The 19,180-nt window shown below is 38.3% G+C and overlaps 8 non-coding genes and 5 pseudogenes across 8 annotated transcripts; 12 read left to right on the top strand and 1 right to left on the bottom strand.

The window, feature by feature from the left end:
* Positions 1-1,034: 1,034 nt before the first annotated feature.
* Positions 1,035-1,141, bottom strand: LOC130512106 (small nucleolar RNA R71). Its single transcript, XR_008945667.1, has one exon. It is a non-coding gene; the product is annotated as a small nucleolar RNA R71 (small nucleolar RNA).
* Positions 1,142-12,856: 11,715 nt separating this feature from the next.
* Positions 12,857-12,975, top strand: LOC130512189 (5S ribosomal RNA). Its single transcript, XR_008945747.1, has one exon. It is a non-coding gene; the product is annotated as a 5S ribosomal RNA (ribosomal RNA).
* Positions 12,976-13,342: 367 nt separating this feature from the next.
* Positions 13,343-13,461, top strand: LOC130512251 (5S ribosomal RNA). Its single transcript, XR_008945807.1, has one exon. It is a non-coding gene; the product is annotated as a 5S ribosomal RNA (ribosomal RNA).
* Positions 13,462-13,832: 371 nt separating this feature from the next.
* On the top strand, positions 13,833-13,951 carry LOC130512257 (5S ribosomal RNA). The gene has a single exon (XR_008945813.1). It is a non-coding gene; the product is annotated as a 5S ribosomal RNA (ribosomal RNA).
* A 381-nt stretch (positions 13,952-14,332) lies between these two features.
* Positions 14,333-14,451, top strand: LOC130512262 (5S ribosomal RNA; annotated as a pseudogene).
* A 377-nt stretch (positions 14,452-14,828) lies between these two features.
* LOC130512258 (5S ribosomal RNA) lies at positions 14,829-14,947 on the top strand. The gene has a single exon (XR_008945814.1). It is a non-coding gene; the product is annotated as a 5S ribosomal RNA (ribosomal RNA).
* Positions 14,948-15,326: 379 nt separating this feature from the next.
* Positions 15,327-15,445, top strand: LOC130512255 (5S ribosomal RNA). Its single transcript, XR_008945811.1, has one exon. It is a non-coding gene; the product is annotated as a 5S ribosomal RNA (ribosomal RNA).
* A 377-nt stretch (positions 15,446-15,822) lies between these two features.
* LOC130512265 (5S ribosomal RNA) lies at positions 15,823-15,941 on the top strand (annotated as a pseudogene).
* Positions 15,942-16,320: 379 nt separating this feature from the next.
* Positions 16,321-16,439, top strand: LOC130512242 (5S ribosomal RNA). Its single transcript, XR_008945799.1, has one exon. It is a non-coding gene; the product is annotated as a 5S ribosomal RNA (ribosomal RNA).
* Positions 16,440-16,818: 379 nt separating this feature from the next.
* Positions 16,819-16,937, top strand: LOC130512260 (5S ribosomal RNA). Its single transcript, XR_008945816.1, has one exon. It is a non-coding gene; the product is annotated as a 5S ribosomal RNA (ribosomal RNA).
* An 888-nt stretch (positions 16,938-17,825) lies between these two features.
* On the top strand, positions 17,826-17,946 carry LOC130512267 (5S ribosomal RNA; annotated as a pseudogene).
* Positions 17,947-18,323: 377 nt separating this feature from the next.
* LOC130512269 (5S ribosomal RNA) lies at positions 18,324-18,442 on the top strand (annotated as a pseudogene).
* Positions 18,443-18,821: 379 nt separating this feature from the next.
* On the top strand, positions 18,822-18,940 carry LOC130512268 (5S ribosomal RNA; annotated as a pseudogene).
* The last annotated feature ends 240 nt before the right edge of the window (positions 18,941-19,180 follow it).

Below are 19,180 nucleotides of genomic sequence, written 5' to 3'. Positions count from 1 at the left end.
AAATGAGCATTCATCTAGACATAGAGCTTGCTTAGAATTGTGTCTAGGCTTAAGGTTAATAGTTTGATTGATTCATTTGTCGTCCTTAGTTCGAAACTTGATCACCCAAGGTCTGAAATCTCTATACCCATGAGTTCTCCTTTCCAATAGCTTAAAAGTATCATTTCTGTTACTTGCATTCTAGTTTTAGTTTAAAAACCATCCAATTCACTGATTGCACTTAGATTAGGCAAATACTTGCATTCTCTCTGCATTTGAATCCTTCAGAACTGGTTCGACAACACACTTCCCTATACTATCATTTGACTTAGGAGCCTCAAAACTCCTAACATCAAATTGGCGCCGTTGCCAAATTCTGAGTTTGATTTAAACATTGAGATTTAGTCATTTGCTTGAGACTAAGTCATTTTTATTTTTTGTAAGTTACTGATTCTCTTCTTCACCTCTTTGTGATTTTCAGGTGTATGAACTTGAGGAGCAAAGGTACATCAAACCTTGTTCCAAGAGCCGCAGACATCAGAGCTTTAGAGAGAGAGTGTGCTAGAAAAAGAAGAGAAGAAGAGCAACAATCTTTACTGCATACACAGGAAGCTGAGATTGCTGATCCACAAAATCCTCTGAACCCCAATGGAGTAAACAATGTTCCACAAGGGCCCCAACAGCGACCAGCTCGCCCCATTGGCACTTATGACCGCCCCAACATCCATGGTCCTAGACTTGGAATCCGAGCACCAGCTGTGGCTGCTAACAACTTTGAGATCAAGTTAGGACTGCTAAACTGCATAGAGAACAACATGTATCATGGTCTGGCTGTGGAGGACCCATTTGATCACTTGGATAAGTTCGACAGCTACTGTGGTATGTCAAAGACTAATGGTGTGTCAGAGGATGCCTTAAAGCTCAAGCTATTCCCTTTCTCTTTGGGGGATAAGGCACGTCAGTGGGAGAAGTCTCTACCAAGTGACTCCATCACCACTTGGGAAGACTGCAAAAGGGCATTCTTGGAGAAGTTCTTCTCTACCTCAAGAACTGCTAAGTTGAGGAATGAGATCTCCAGCTTCCAACAGAAGAACTTGGAAGGATTCAGTGAAGCTTGGGAGAGATTCAATGGTTACCAAGCTCAGTGCCCACACCATAGATTCTCTAAGGAGAGCTTGCTGAGCACATTCTACAGAGGTGCTCTTCCTAAGTACAGAGCCAGACTGGATACAGCTAGCAATGGGTTCTTTTTGGGGAGAACTGAGGAAGAGGCAGAGGCTCTGGTTGACAACATGGTTAAAAGTGATGCAGTCTACAGTGGAGACCATGACAGAAGCAGTAGAGGTGATGACAAGCAAACAAGGAATGAGATAAAGGCTCTTCAGGAGAAGATTGACAAACTCATTGCTGATAAAGCCATACAAGCGCAGGTGAACTTTGTTGGTAACCCACAACAGGAGATACCTCCTACTGTCAATGAGGTTGAGGGTTTGGAAGGGCAAGAAGAATTGTGTTTCATCAACAACAATGGTAGCTGGTACAAGAAGGAACCAAACTTTCAGTACAACAACTACCAACAGAAGCCCTATTCAAACAACCAGCAGAGTGGTTATCAGCCTAGAAACAACCAGCAGAGCAACTATCAGCCTCAGCAAAACTCCTCTCCTAGCTCCTCTGCCCCTCAACAGAGCAGCACTTATGCCTTACTGAAACAGATCTTGGACTCTCAGACTAGAAGTGAGAAGCATGTGGGCTATGAGCTGAAGAACCTTCACTCCAAGATTGATGGGAGCTACAATGAGCTCAACAACAAATTCTCCCACCTTGAGACTCAGTTTGCTTCCATGAGCACCCAACAGAATCGCCAGCCAGGATCTCTACCTGGAAAATCTGATCAAAACCCCAAAGAAGCAAAAGCTGTCACACTCAGGAGTGGTAAGCAGTTACCTCCTAGAACCCTCACCAAGGATGCTGAGAAACAAGGTGAGGAGGTAGCCATCAATCTAGATGATGAAGTGTTCATTGTTGATGAGAAGACAGATGATGAGATCTTGGAGAAAATTGAGAAAGATAAGGGTAAAGGAAAGGTTGGAGAAGAGAAGAAGACAACAAAAGATGGTTCATCTGCTGTTCCAGCAAGTGAGAGCTCTTCTGTCCCTCCTCCCTATGAACCCAAGCTTCCATTCCCTGGTAGATTCAAGAAGCAGCTGCTACAGAAGTACAAAGCTTTGTTTGAGAAGCAGATGAGTGAAGCTCAGGTTACAATGCCCATCATTGATGCTTTCATGCTGATTCCTCAATACAGCAAGTTCCTGAAAGATGCTGTAGCTGCTAAGAAGAAGGAGATGGAGGGAATGATGGTTCTGATTCATGAGTGCAATGCCATCATTCAGAGGCTTGATGCTCCAGAGAAGCTAGAGGATCCAGGATGCTTCACACTACCTTGTGCTCTTGGACCTATGGTATTTGAGAAATGTCTCTGCGATTTGGGAGCTAGTGTCAGCTTGATGCCTTTGTCTGTGGCAAATAAGCTTGGCTTCACTCAATACAAGAAGTGTAGACTCTCTCTAGTGTTGGCTGATCGTTCAGTGAAGTACCCTGTGGGCATCCTAGAGAACCTCCCTGTGAAGATTGGAAGGTATGAGATACCTACAGATTTTGTGGTGCTTGAAATGGGTGAGGAGGCTCAAGACCCATTGATTCTTGGAAGGTCATTCTTAGCTACAACAGGAGCTATTGTGAATGTGAAAGAAGGCAAGATTGACCTCCATTTGGGTAAGGAGAACATTCTCCACTTTGACACCAAGGAGAAGATGAGGAACCCCACTGTATTTGGACAAGCCTTCACCATTGAAGAGATGAATCCTCCTCCTGCTGATGATCACTTTGATGAGTTACCACCTGAGGAAGATGGGGTGTCAACTCCACTTTCTGCACCTACTCCAGCCTGATCCAAAGGAGGCAAGGTCAAGCTAGAGACTTAAAACAAGCTCACTTGGGAGGAAGTCCCATGAGTATCCTTGTATATATTTCATTAGTATTTGCATTATCATTTTATTGCATAAAACAATGGGAAAGTGAAGTTGTGTGCAGGTATTGAGCAGAAAGTCGGACACCAGAGCGAGGTCTCCGCAGCGACATGCTGACGTCACTCCAGCTGGGAGCGACGTCGCTACAGCGAGATGCCGAGGTCGCTCGCGTCACACGCGAGTGGAAACACAGAAACCAAACTCAGAGCGATCTTCTCACAGCGACATACCGAAGTCGCTCCACTGGGAGCGACCTGTCGCAACGACGTTCACACCTCGCTCCACGGAAGGTAACACACAATCCCACTTTTCTTTGTATTTCACATTTCCATTGGGTACCTCACTCACACAGACACTGTGTGATTTAAAGTGTGGGGGAGGTACCAAGTATTTGATCATGTTTTTTTCATGATTTTGAGTCTCATGCATTGAATATTACATTCTTATTTGCATAGAAAAATTCAAAAAAAAATAAAAAAAATTGAAAAACACAAAAAGAATCATTTAGTTGCATCATTTGCATTTTTAGGATTGAGTCTAGAAACATATAGGTTGCATTCATGCATTAGGGGGATTTCAACCTTGTAAAGAGCTCATGCTAAGTACTGAATTTGTTGACATTTGTAATCATGACAAGTAGCTTGAGCACCCTTTGGAAAGCTTGTAAACTTCGCGCCTTGAATGCTCCTCTTGAAACTCATTTGACTGTTGATACTCTCTCTTGGAAGCAAGCTCCTGTTTTAATGTCTCTTGCATATGGTCCCTTGTGTACTAAGTCATGGATATACACACTTGAGTTGTCCCATCCTTTTTACCAATCTTCTTGACAAACTCAAGTGGTACTCCACTCCCAAAACCCATACCTCCTTTTTAAACCATCATTATTTGTTGAGTGAGAACTCTTTGGAAAGCTTTACATGTGCATAATGTTGAGAGTATTGGAAACGACAATGCTTAGTATCCATTCTTGCTAGATTAGTCACTCTATTGTCTAGCTATAGGAAGGGGGTGAGTGTTGTGATTGTGATTTGGGAATATGAAAGGTTTGACTCTTTGTGCTTAAATGATTAGTCTTTATGGGAAAAGTGGAGAAGTATCTAGCTCTTATTGTGAAAAGTCTTGGCCCCCAAATATAAAAAAAAATAAAAAAAAAGGAAAAGAAAAAAGAAAAAAAAAAGAATAAAAAGGGGGCTAGCAAAGTTGTTAGGAGCTGAGATTTGTTTAAAAATTGTGAAAACCCCTTATTGATTTCAAAAAGAAAGAGTCTGAAGTGAAAAATGTTCTTGGAATCTTTTGGTGAGAGATGTGAGTTGGGTTTGACATTGAGGAATAATTAAATATCTTGTACGTTTGGAAAAGGGTAGAACAATGGAGATTGAGCATTGTATGCATGAGTTGATCCCTTTCTTAGATATATTATGTGTAATGTCAAAGCTACTTTGTTTTGAGAGTAAACCACCTTAAAAGATCATTTTGAACCTCTGATTTCACTTGTATTAAAGCCTTTGTCTTACCAAACCAAATGACTTGGACCGGTTGACCATTTGTGAGATGTCTATTGAGTTTGCTTCCTGAATGTTAGAGAGATGTGGACTTGTAGGAATGCATGATGAGTGTAGAGATCAAAGGAGGTGTGATAGGCCTAGAGAAGTTAGAGATGGCTAAAATCTTTGCTCTTGCTATTTGGTATGATTATGCAAGGTTGTTAGGTTGAGAACTAAGAAGAGTTTCTTTTGATTATGAGTCCCCATCTTCAAACCTCTTCTCCTTGGTTCTTGAAAGTTTACTTGTGGACAAGTAAAGGACTAGTGTGGGGGAGTTGATATCTTGCATATTTGCATTGTTTTAGCTATTCATTTATATGCATTTTCACCATATAGAATAATATTTAGACATGTTCAGGTTGCATTTTGCATACATAAGTCTTTATTAGGTATTGGAACACCACATGGAGTTCTTGGAAACATTTGGAAACATTTGGAAGCAATGTGATCAAAAGGGGGTGAAAGATGAGCATGGATGGAGGCCTTAGAGAAATCTTCTGCTGCTAAGATTTTGTGGAGACACAGGAAATTGAGTTAGCTTTCTAATGGAAGTGGTTTCAAGTCATTTGGAGATGTAATGGAGGAGTTATGATCAATTTTAGGGGTGGGCGTCGGGATACCCGTTCGGGTTCGGATCGGGTATTTCGGATTTTCGGGCATTTCGGTATAGGGATATAAAACCCGTTCGGGTATTTCTGTAATTCGGGTCGGGTTCGGGTATTTTTAATTCGGGTTCGGTTATTTTGGATCGGGTTCGGATATTTAGATTTTAAAAGAAATAAAAATAAAATTTTCAATTTTTTAAAGTTTCTTGTATTTAAAAATATAGATTTCACTTAACTGATTTTTCTATTTTTTTATAGATTTAGTGATTAATAGATTTGGATATAACATTTCAAAAATAAAAATATTAATTTGGCTATTGTTTTTAAACTTTGGATGTAACTTTTGTTAATACATGAAATAAAAAATTTGACATGCATTTTAAATGAATATCAAATTATTTTCTTCATAATTATATATATACTATATGATCTTAAAGTATGTGTAACATCAATTTAAATATTTTAAATAAAATGAGAGATGTAAACTAGAAAAATAAAGGTAAATATACATATGTTCGGTTATCTTCGGATATCCATTCGGGTACGGGTATTACCCGTTCGGGTTCGGATATCCAATCTCTCCTAACTTAATATCCATTCGGGTATTTTGCTACTTTGGTTCGGATTTCGGTTCGGGTTTTTCGGATCGGGTTCGGGTGCCACTTCGGATATCGGGTAAAGTGCCCACCCCTAATCAATTTACTAGAGGCATATCCATCCTGGCCGAGAACCGCAGAGTGAACTTCTGGAGCGACCCCCTAAGGTAGCTCCCAACCAGAGCGACCAACCAGAGCGACCTACCTAAGTCGCTCGCGTTCTCATCGCCCGGAGACACAAAAATGGAGGCTGGAGCGACCTCTCAGAGCGACCCCCCAAGGTCGCTCCCAACCCCAGAGCGACTTCCTGGAGTGACCCTCTGAGGTCGCTCCGCGTTATCTGCTGCCCGATTTTATTATTTTTCAAGGACCTTTTTGCAATTGTTGTGCACGTTTTTGCACTTGGAAAACCTAATGTTTAAGTACTATGTAGCCACCATTTGGCAGATTATCTTTTATCTATTGAATACACAAAACTCTCTCAAAAAAAGTTATCTTTAATTTGGATTTGATTGTTCTTGTGTTCTTGTGAGTTTCTCTTCTATTTCTCTATATGATTCATCTGAAATCCACCATGGGTTTAAGAGGAATCATGGAGATTAGTGAGTAATCCACTTTTGGATTCATGGGTTAGGGAGATTTAGGGTGATTAGGTTAGTTCTAGGATGTGTTAGGTGTAAATCATACTTGTTCCTTGCATAGTAGAGTGATCTTAATGCATCATTTGAGTAGGCCACTCAAAGGGTGATCTCTAGGCATTTCCCACCCAAAAGATGTTTGATGAAATGCCTGAGTTAACTCTCCTAGACTCTTAGTGTACTTTGCCAAAGATATTTGTTGTTAAAGATGCTAAGATAGCTAATAGACTTGTTAGTAATGATTGCTTGCATGTTATTCAACCAAAGACATTTGATGTTTGAGACATGTTAGCAAATGAGCATTCATCTAAACATAGAGCTTGCTTAGAATTGTGTCTAGGCTTAAGGTTAATAGTTTGATTGATTCATTTGTCGTCCTTAGTTCAAAACTTGATCACCCAAGGTCTGAAATCTCTATACCCATGAGTTCTCCTTTCTAATAGCTTAAAAGTATCATTTCTGTTACTTGCATTCTAGTTTTAGTTTAAAAACCATCCAATTCACTGATTGCACTTAGATTAGACAAATACTTGCATTCTCTCTGCATTTGAATCTCTCAGAACTGGTTCGACAACACACTTCCCTATACTATCATTTGACTTAGGAGCCTCAAAACTCCTAACATCAGCATGTTTGATTGCACTAACACCCTGACATAGAAGCTTGTCATCTTGGATCAATTTACTTTGACAATTATTTCTTCTTTAAAACTTGAATGAATACTTGTCTTGCTTCTTCTTACTTGAGTTTGAATCATTAAGTTGTATCTTTTTAGCTTTAGATTGGTTGGTAAACTTATCCATATGAATCACGTCATTCATTAGTTATTGTTCTATAGTAAACTTAATCCACATGAATCACCTAGTTCATGATATGAGTGCAGTGGGAGTTGATTTTACTGCTTGAAAATAATCCTTATGAGCAAAGTTTACTTAGCCAACATGAGTTGATATTATTGCGCTTTTTGAACCTATCCAAACTCGAGCTTAATGCATGTCTAATCTCTTAAGTTCGACGAGAGTTAGTTCTCTAGGTTGTTAGGAATAGTCATTTGAGCCACGTTAGTTTAAAGATTATATCTTCGTGTACTGCGTTATACAATAGTGCTTAATTGATTCTGTGATAGATTGTATACATTCATAATCTAATTTTCTGTGATTTTCCTAACGTGTATTGCTTTTATTGCATTATTTATATCTGCATATTTATTTTCTTCTTAGCTTTAGAAAAACAAGAACCCCTCTTCACATTTTAGCTTGATTGTATTTTCGCAAACTGATTGTATAATACTATTCTGTGGATTAAAACCCTTCTATACTAATGTGATTTGATGTCTACTTGCAGTGTGATGAATGAGTTTAAACTCGGAGTATCACCGAACCAACAATTTTTTTATTTATACCATGATCCTGATTACTGATCCTGATCACTCAATCAAGCAGCCTTGTTGGTTGCACTTGTAAACATAAACTATCATATGATTTTAGTTAAATTTGGATCTGTTTTTACTATTAATAAAACGATCTCACAACACACACGATTTAACGAGTTTGTGGCCTTTACCGCTTCTGCTCGGTGGACCCTGTTATCCAACATCCACTAATCAAAATGTTAGCACCGTTACTCACAAATATACCGTTTACATAAATTCATAGTTTTCTGTTTGGGCTGTGGTTTAAAAAGGGAAGTTGAACATTAACTTGAAAATCCTAACTAAAAACAACTTAAAACTAAGGGATGACTAACCAAAACGACCTAGTTTTCTATGTCTAACTAATTGCACTCACTAATCACTACATATGATTCTTACTGTATGGCCTGATACTAATCAGATAAAAGGTAGACAAAACATGTCTTTCATCTTTCTTGAAAGTATGTAGGTAAAAAAATATCTTCTCTTCATGTTTCTGATAGGGTTTGGTTCCAAAACAGGTTTTAAAATATAGGCAAAATTATAACGATTCATATTCAATTTGAAAGTTTCATCTACTTCCAGCTGCGGTAAAATTTAGTGGAATATCCGATCGGAGTTTGTAGGGCATTAATAATCCCACTCTATTTTAAAGTATGGAGTAAAAAGTACTCTAATCTTATTCCATTTTCTACTATATAATAGAATTAATCTATTTATGAAGTAATCTATTTTTTTTGTTTTTTATCATTCCATTATAGAGTGAAAAATGAAATTTTGTTGGAACATTTTTAATCCAAATTTATTTTTACTCCATATTTTTTTTTACTCAATTTAAGAGAAAAAATGAAATTTTACGTAGCAAATGCTCTTACAAGTTAATATGTCTCTTCATTTGATTACCACTTCTTCCAAAACCTACGTGTGGTCTCTCATGTTGTATGTGCATGAAGAACCACACGTAGATTTTTCTAATCATATTTCATTTTCTACTATATAATAGAATTTATTGTATTTATGAAATAATCTATTTTTTGTGTTTATTATATAGTGAAAAATAAAATTATGTTGGAACATTTTTGTTCTATATTTATTTTTACTCAATTTGAGAGAAAATTTTTTTTTGACATAGCAGATGCTCTTACAAGTTAGTATGTCTCTTCATTTGATTACCACTTCTTCTAAAACCTACGTATGGTCTCTCATGTTTTATGTACATGAAGGACCACACGTAGGTTACTCTAATTATATTTTATTTTCTACTATATAATAGAGTTTATTGTATTTATGAAGTAATCTATTTTTTGTGTTTATTATAGAGTGAAAAATGAAATGGTGTTGCAACATTTTTATTTCATACTAGTGATATTCTGGCGCTACGCGCCGGATTTGTATGTTTTTTTCTTACTTAAATTTATAATTTATTATATGGTCTTAGTAAACAAAATATGTAAAATGAAAATAAGTAAAAAATAATATTTTCTGATCTTTTTATAATGATTGGCAACCATAATATATTATTTTGTTTGAATTTATTTAGTTCAAAGTAAAATAACATAAGTAGTTGTTACTAATCGATTTAATAAAAATAGAATAAAAATTAATAGTCGTAAAAAAAAATTTTAGTTGGAATCTTAAATACTCGTGTCATAGACTGAGTTTTCTTTCAAGAAATGTTTAAAAGTGTTAAGCCAGAGAAAGATGATTAATGCATTTAGAAGCACCATCTGAGAAAGGAGATGATGCATAAGAAAACTGCTACTTTAAAAGTAAGCAAACATTAACTGGTAAACTGAAATAAGAAATCGGAGTACCTTCCCATTAATCAACAACATATCAACCCTAATATCTTTCTCCTTTCTTAACATTTCAAGCTTGCCAAAATTGTTGTAGCCTAGTTTGAACATCTCTACACTGATTTGTCTTTAACTCCGAGCAATGAAACCGGAAATTCGACAATGACTGAATTGGAAAAAGTAAAGGGAGTATCGTCCGAACTCTCACACCATCTATACATATACAATGAAACTGAGAAAGTAGAAGAAGCATTCAATAGGAGATGGTGGGATGAATGTGATTTCTGGATTAATTATATGAATGATTACGTCGATTGCGTTAAAGAAGGAGAATTGTAGAGGCTATATTCTCCATCGTCAACATCAAATACAAAAAAATCCTATAAACCAGTGTTTTAAAACCCGACCCGGACACAAAATCAGATGATTTACCGAATCACTGGATCATTGGATTAACCGCAGATGAATTGCGGGTTAATAAATAAATTAGTTTTATTATATAATAATATATTAGCTATGAAAACAAATATATACAAAATATTACGAAATAGTTTAGACTATTTAAAAAGTTGTAATATAAGAATTATGACATCTAAAAAAATAAAGACATTTTCCAATCCAAAATAAATCAGAATTAAAACATTATTGTAATAAATTATCAATAACAAGAATAAACTAACACCAGATCACATCAACTAATTTTTGTTTTCTCTAAATTTTAAAACTTACCAACAATTTTTTTTCTAAATTTGTCACTTCATCATTTTTGGGATATTTTTCAGTAAGAACATTCTCTAATTTTTTATAATCAATCTCGCCAGGTTTTTCTTCATCAACAATCCAAACTCTGTTTTGTAATTCATATGATCATATGATTTTATATTTTTGATCTGTAAATTAAAAATGTAATGATTTGTATTAATTTAAATTAAATAAAAAATAAAAAAATAATTTACTCACCTTTCTTGCCAAAGTAAATTGTAGTGTAGAGGAATAATAAGTCTCATCGTGCTTTAGTCTGTTTTACGGACGTGCAGCTCAAGCACAATCATGACTCACTTTTTTTGCAAACGTAAATTGTAGTGTAGAAGAGGAGGAAGACGACAATAAAACTGAAATTTCAAAATTTTAATTAAAAATTTAGAATATAAAAAATAATTTCAAAATATAACTTAAACTAAAATAGTAAAAATAAAAATTATATATTGGTTCAACCAGTGCTGCAATAAAACCCAAACTCGATTTCTATTGGGTCACAGATTTATCAGTTCAGTTACGGATATGGGTCAGATTTAAAACACTCTTATAAACGCTTGAACATGTATCAAGAAAAGTTTAACCTCCCCTCCCCCCATTTATTTCACAATTAATACCAAAATTCATTAAATTTAAGTTGAGAAAATATTTTAATTTTTAAAAAGAAAATGTCACATGGTATTTTTCCCTCCAAGGAAATAAAAAAGCCTACTTTATTATTGAGTTATTCTTGGGTTCACTCCCTAGGGTGAACCTAAAGGTTCACCAACCAATAGAAAATTGTCATTTTAGATTTAGTATCTTTTAATTAAGGAAACAAATAACTTGTCAAATTATATTATCTTTTCAAAATAAAATTTAAAAATAAATAAAAATAGTATATAAAAACGAATTAAAAAAAATAATGTTGTCAACTAAACCCTAAACTCTAATACTAAACCCTAAACTCTAATCCTAAACCCTAAACCCTTGGGTAAACCCTAAACCCTTGGAAAAACACTAAACATGTTGTCAACAAAACACTAAACCCTAAATTATAATCCTAAACCCTAAACCCTTGGGTAAACCCTAAACCTTGGGTAAACTCTAACCCTTGGAAAAACAATAAACATTTGGATAAATTCTAAACTATAAATCTTAAACACTAAACTCTAAATCTTATAAATAAATATTTTTTAAAAATAATATTTTTTTAGAACTATTGTTATTTTTATTTATTTAATCTTTTTATTTATTTTAAAAGCATAACATAATTTGGCAAATTATTTTGTTTCCTTAATTAAAAGATACTAGATTTAAAATGACAACTTCCTATTGGTTGGTGAACCTAAAGGTTCATCGTAGGGGGTGAACCCAAGTAAAATTCTTATTAGTATAGATTCATTTTTTACTCAATATTTTCTTTTATTTAATTTCAGAGAAAAAATAAAATTTGACGTAACAAATGCTCTTACAAGTTAATATGTTTCTTCATTTCATCACCACTTCTTCCAAAACCTATGTGTGGTGTGGTCCTTCATGTTTTATGTGCATTCTGTCGAAAAACTAGGCTCCATAACTAAACAATTTTATTGTTTAACGTATCTGTGTATACCACTTTTGTGAAGAAGCAGGACCACCTATAGTTACGTCATTTCATGGGCCCTAACTAATAGGGTACGATTTCACTACCACTACTATCATGTAGATAACATGAAGAGAGCTCTTATATGGATGAGGAAATACTTATTTTAACGTTTTTATTTCGAGTTTTAAGGACCATGTAATTTGCGACATGTGAAAGGTACAGAGATTCAGAAACAAAGAACATCTCCACATGGGAAGAAAAGAACAGTATGAATCCTCAGTGCATGTATCTACCTAACTAGTAACAACCTTAATGATCACGTGAATAGAATTTACCTCATGCTATGCTGGATATAGATCCAGACAAATTAACTGATAACGAAAACTTTCGGACTCAAGTCTATAATTTTATTTTTGTGTTTGTGCATATAAAAAGTAAGTTGATGCATTTCTCCCACAGCCTGGTGTTCAAATTCAAGATCGGGTTCAATTCCTTTCAATTGAGTGTATAAATGAAATCATCCGCAAATTCGCATCAAGCAGTTTAATCAAATCTAAATACAGTTACGTCGATGTTCCATAAATTTATGAACCCTCTGAATTGGATATTTTTATTTAGGATGTTCAACCCCCATATCTAAATATTTAGGATTTTTTATTCAGGATGTTCCGTAAAAGTTGGTGATAGGTCGTCGCGATTTTTCGAAGTCAAATTCAGCCATTTTGACATTCAAAAAGGCTGCTGAACTTTGATGGCCGTTGAAAACCTGCGATGAGGTCTTTCCGCGTGTTTTTTTTACTTGTTGCTGTGTTCTAAATCGTTAGCGATGCATTTTCTGCTAGACAAAACTACCAAACAATCATATGAGTCCCACGTCGATCCAGTCGAAATATCTGAACAATAAGGATATATGGAATCGCGAGTCATGTACTAACGGGTGCGATCATACCAGCACTAATGCACCGGATCCCATCAGAACTCTGCAGTTAAGCGTTCTTGGGCGAGAGTAGTGCTAGGATAGGTGATCTCCTGGGAAGTCCTCGTGTTGCACCCCTTTTATTTTTTTTTCTTCAATTTGAAACGGGTCAAATCTTGAAAACACCATAACTTTTGAACCGTGTGGAACTACGACACCCACAGAACCATTTCGGAAAGCCCCCAAAACCATCAAGGCCAGTGAATAGGGCTTGCGATTTTTTCGAGCCCAAAAGCCGTTTAGAGCCTCAAACAGGCTTTCGAATGTTACCGGCCGTGATTGAGATGTGATTCGCTGTTTCCAGGTGTTTTTAGCAGTTTCCTACATCAATATCCATACATTTTGATGCATGAAAAAATGAAAAAAAAAATCAGGTGGGCCCCACGCAAATCTACTCGGACTCTCGGATTAAAAGGATATATGGAATTGCGAGTCATGCACTAACGGGTGCAATCATACCAGCACTAATGCACCAGATCCCATCAGAACTCCGCAGTCAAACGTGCTTGGGTGAGAGTAGTATTAGGATGGTTGACCTCCCGGGAAGTCCTCGTGTTGCACACCTTTTTTATTTTTTTTTCTTCAATTTGAAACGGGTCAAATCTTGAAAACCCCATAACTTTTGAACCGTGTGGAACTACGACGCCCACATCACCATTTCGGAAAGCCCCCAAAACCATCAAGGCCAGTGAATAGGGCTAGCTATTTTTCGAGCCCAAATTCAGCGGTTTAGAGCCTCAAACAGGCTGTCGAATGTTACCGGCCGTGATTGAGATGCGATTCGCTGTTTCCGGGTGTTTTTTTGTAGTTTTCTACATCAATATCCATACATTTTGATGCATGAAAAAATTAAAAAAAAATCAGGTGGGCCCCACGCAAATCTGCTCGGACTCTCGGATTAAAAGGATATATGGAATTGCGATTCATGTATTAACGGGTGGGATCATACATGCACTAATGCACCGGATCCCATCAGAACTCTGCAGTTAAGGGTGCTTGGGCGAGAGTAGTGCTAGGATAGGTGACCTCCCGGGAAGTCCTCGTGTTGCACTCCTTTTTATTTTTCATTTTTCAATCTACAACGAGTCAAATATTGAAAATCCCATAACTTTTGAACCGTGTGGAACTACGACGCCCATAGCACAATTTCGGAAAAAGCCCTAGAAACCATAAAGGTCAATGATAGGTTGTCGCGATTTTTTGAGGCCAAATTCAATCGTTTTGACACTCAAACGGTCTGCTGAACTTTAGTGGCTGTTGAAAATCTGCTATGCGGTCTTTCCAAGTGTTGTTTTTTACTTGTTGATGTATTCTACATCATTAACGATGCACTTTCCGTTAGACAAAACTACCAGACAATCATGTGGGTCCCACGTCCATCCAGTCGAAATTTCCGAACAATAAGGATATATCGAATCGCGAGTCGTGTACTAAAGGCTGCGATCATATCAGCACTAATGCATCGGATCCAATAAGAACTCCGCAGTTAAGCGTGCTTGGGCGAGAGTAGTACTAGGATGAGTGACCTCACGGGAAGTCCTCCTATTGCAACCCTTTTTATTTTTCATTTTTCAATCCAAAACGAGTCTAACATTGGAAAGCCGGTAACTTTTGAACCGTGTGGTACTACGACGCCCATAGCACCATTTCCGAAAGCCCCAGAAACCGTAAAGGCCGGTGATAGGTCGTCGCGATTTTTTGCGGCCAAATTCAACTGTTTTGACACTCAAACGGGCTGCTGAACTTTGGTGGCCGTTGAAAACCTGCTATGCGGTCTTTCCGAGTGTTGTTTTTTACTTGTTGATGTGTTCAACATCATTAACGATGCAATTTCCGTTAGACAAAACTACCAGACAATCATGTGGGTTCCACGTCCATCCAGTCGAAATATCCGAACAATAAGGATATGGAATTGCGAGTCATGTACTAAAGGGTGCAATCATATCAGCTCTAATGCACCGGATCCCAACAGAACTCTGCAGTTAAGCGTGCTTGGACGAGAGTAGTGCTAGGATAGGTGACCTCCCGGGAAGTCCTCGTGTTGCACCCCTTTTTATTTTTCATTTTTCAATCTACAACGAGTCTAATATTGAAAATCCTGTAACTTTTGAAACGTGTGGAACTACGACGCCCATAGCACAATTTCGAAAAGCCCTAGAAACCATAAAGGTCAGTGATAGGTTGTCGCGATTTATCGAGGCCAAATTCAAACGTTTTGACACTCAAACGGTCTGCTGAACTTTGGTGGCCGTTGAAAACCTGCTATGCGGTCTTTCCGAGTGTTGTTTTTTACTTGTTGATGTGTTCTACATCATTAACGATGCACTTTCCGTTAGACAAAACTACCATACAATCATGTGGGTCTCACGTCCATCCAGTCGAAATATCCAAACAATAAGGATATATGGAATCGCGAGTCGTGTACTAAAGGCTGCGATCATATCAGCACTAATGCATCGGATCCAATAAGAACTCCGCAGTTAAGCGTGCTTGGGCGAGAGTAGTACTAGGATGAGTGACCTCCCGGGAAGTCCTCGTGTTGCAACCCTTTTTATTTTTCATTTTTCAATCCAAAACGAGTCTAACATTGGAAACCCGGTAACTTTTGAACCGTGTGAAACTAGGACGCCCATAGAACCATTTCTGAAAGCCCCAGAAACCGTAAAGGTCGGTGATAGGTCGTCGCGATTTTTTGAGGCCAAATTCAACCGTTTTGACACTCAAACGGGCTGCTGAACTTTGGTGGCCTTTGAAAACCTGCTATGCGGTCTTTCCGAGTGTTATTTTTTACTTGTTGATGTGTTCTACATCATTAACGATGCACTTTCCGTTAGACAAAACTACCAGACAATCATGTGGGTTCCACATCCATCCAGTCGAAATATCCGAACAATAAGGATATGGAATCGCGAGTCATGTACTAAAGGGTGCGATCATATCAGCTATAATGCAGCGGATCCCATCAGAACTCTGCAGTTAAACGTGCTTGGGCGAGAGTAGTGCTAGGATAGGTGACCTCCCTGGAAGTCCTCGTGTTGCACCCCTTTTTATTTTTCATTTTTCAATCTACAACGAGTCTAATATTGAAAATCCCGTAACTTTTGAACCGTGTGGAACTACGACGTCCATAGCACAATTTCGGAAAGACCTAGAAACCATAAAGGTCGGTGATAGGTTATCAAGATTTTTCGAGGCCAAATTCAATCGTTTTGAGACTCAAACAGTCTGCTGAACTTTGGTGGCCGTTGAAAACCTGCTATGCGGTCTTTCCGAGTGTTGTTTTTTACTTGTTGATGTGTTCTACATCATTAACGATGCACTTTCCGTTAGACAAAACTACCAGACAATCATGTGGGTCCCACGTCCATCCAGTCGAAATATCCGAACAATAAGGATATATGGAATCGCGAGTCGTGTACTAAAGGCTGCGATTATATCAGCACTAATGCACCGGATCCAATAAGAACTCCGCAGTTAAGCGTGCTTGGGCGAGAGTAGTACTAGGATGAGTGACCTCCCGGGAAGTCCTCGTGTCGCACCCCTTTTTATTTTTCATTTTTCAATCCAAAACGAGTCTAACATTGGAAACCCGATAACTTTTGAACCGTGTGGTACTACGACGCCCATAGCACCATTTCGGAAAGCCCCAGAAACCGTAAAGGTCGGTGATAGTTCATTGCGATTTTTCGAGGCCAAATTAAACCGTTTTGACACTCAAACGGGCTGCTGAACTTTGGTGGCCGTTGAAAACCTGCTATGCGGTCTTTCCGAGTGTTTTTTTACTTGTTGATGTGTTCGACATCATTAACGATGCACTTTTTCGTTAGACAAAACTACCAGACAATCATGTGGGTTCCACGTCCATCCAGTCGAAATATCCGAACAATAAGGATATATGGAATCGCGAGTCAATGTACTAAAGGATGCGATCATATCAGCTCTACTGCACCGGATCCCATCAGAACTCTGCAGTTAAGCATGCTTGGGCGAGAGTAGTGCTAGGATAGGTGACCTCCCGGGAAGTCCTCGTGTTGCACCCCTTTTTATTTTTCATTTTTCAATCGACAGAGAGTCTAATAATGAAAATCTCGTAACTTTTGAACCGTGTGGAACTACGACCCCATAGCACATTTGGGAAAGCCCTAGAAACCATAAAGGTCAGTGATAGGTTGTCGCGATTTTTCGAGGCCAAATTCAATCGTTTTGACACTCAAACAGTCTGCTGAACTTTGGTGGCCGTTAAAAACCTGCTATGCGGTCTTTCCGAGTGTTGTTTTTTACTTGTTGATGTGTTCTACATCATTAACGATGCACTTTCCGTTAGACAAAACTACCAGACAATCATGTGGGTCCTCACGTCCATCCAGTCGAAATATCCAAACAATAAGGATATATGGAATCGCGAGTCGTGTACTAAAGGCTGCGATCATATCAGCACTAATGCATCGGATCCAATAAGAACTCCGCAGTTAGCGTGCTTGGGCGAGAGTAGAGTAGTACTAGATGAGTGACCTCCCGGCGGGAAGTCCTCGTGTTGCAACCCTTTTTTATTTTTCATTTTTCAATCCAAAACGAGTCTAACATTGGAAACCCGGTAACTTTTGAACCGTGTGAACTAGGACGCCCATAGAACCATTTCTGAAAGACCCCAGAACCCGTAAAGGTCGGTGATAGGTCGTCGCGATTTTTGAGGCCAAATTCAACCGTTTTGACACTCAAACGGGCTGCTGAACTTTGGTGGCCTTTGAAAACCTGCTATGCGGTCTTTCCGAGTGTTATTTTTTACTTGTTGATGTTGTTGTGTTATACATCATTAAACGATGCACTTTCCGTTAGAACAAAACTACCAGACAATCATGTGGGTTCCACATCCATCCAGTCGAAATATCCGAACAATAAGGATATGGAATCGCGAGTCATGTACTAAAAGGTGCGATCATATCAGCTATAATGCAACCGGATCCCATCAGAACTCTGCAGTTAAGCGTGCTTGGGCGAGAGTAGTGCTAGGATAGGTGACCTCCCGGGAAGTCCTCGTGTTTGCACCCTTTTTATTTTTCATTTTTCAATCTACAACGAGTCTAATATTGAAAATCCGTAACTTTTGAACCGTGTGGAACTACGACGTCCATAGCACAATTTCGGAAAGCCCTAGAAACCATAAAGGTCGGTGATAGGTTATCAAGATTTTTCGAGGCCAAATTCAATCGTTTTGACACTCAAAACAGTCTGCTGAACTTTGGTGGCCGTTGAAAAACCTGCTATGCGGTCTTTCCGAGTGTGTTGTTTTACTTGTTGATGTGTTCTACATCATTAACGATGCACTTTCCGTAGACAAACTACCAGACAATCATGTGGGTCCCACGTCCCCTCAAGTCGAAATATCCGAACAATAAGGATAATGGAATCACGAGTCGTGTACTAAAGGCTGCGATATATCAGCACTAATGCACCGGATCCAATAAGAACTCCGCAGTTAAGCGTGCTTGGGCGAGAGTAGTAATAGGATTGAGTGACCTCCCGGGAAGTCCTCGTGTCGCACCCCTTTTTATTTTTCATTTTTCAATCCAAAACGAGTCTAACATTGGAAACCCGGTAACTTTTGAACCGTGTGGAACTACGACGCCCATAGCACACCCATTTCGGAAAGCCCAGAAACCGTAAAGGTCGGTGATAGTTCATCGCGATTTTCGAGGCCAAATTAAACCGTTTTTGACACTCAAACGGGCTGCTGAACTTTGGTGGCCGTTGAAAACCTGCTATGCGGTCTTTCAGAGTGGTTTTTTACTTGTTGATGTGTTCTACATCATTAACGATGCACTTTTCGTTAGACAAAACTACCAGACAATCATGTGGGTTCCACGTCCATCCAGTCGAAATATCCGAACAATAAGGATATATGGAATCGCGAGTCATGTACTAAAGGGTGCGATCATATCAACTCTAACTGCACCGGATCCCATCAGAACTCTGCAGTTAAGCATGCTTGGGCGAGAGTAGTGCTAGGATAGGTGACTCCCGGGAAGTCCTCGTGTTGCACCCCTTTTTATTTTTCATTTTTCAATCGACAAAGAGTCTATTAATGAAAATCCTGAAACTTTTGAACCGTGTGGATCTACGACCCCCATAGCACAATTTGGGAAAGTCCTAGAAACCATAAAGGTCAGTGAATAGGTTGTCACGATTTTCGAGGCCAAATTCAATCGTTTTGACACTCAAACGGTCTGCTGAACTTTGGGGGCGTTGAAAACCTGCTATGCGTTCTTTCCGAGTGTTGTTTTTT

This window comes from Raphanus sativus, chromosome 4, assembly GCF_000801105.2.
Source record: "Raphanus sativus cultivar WK10039 chromosome 4, ASM80110v3, whole genome shotgun sequence".
NCBI classification, from domain to species: Eukaryota; Viridiplantae; Streptophyta; class Magnoliopsida; order Brassicales; family Brassicaceae; genus Raphanus; species Raphanus sativus.
Note: the sequence above shows the minus strand (reverse complement) of the source record. Positions and strands in the feature narration are given on the sequence as shown.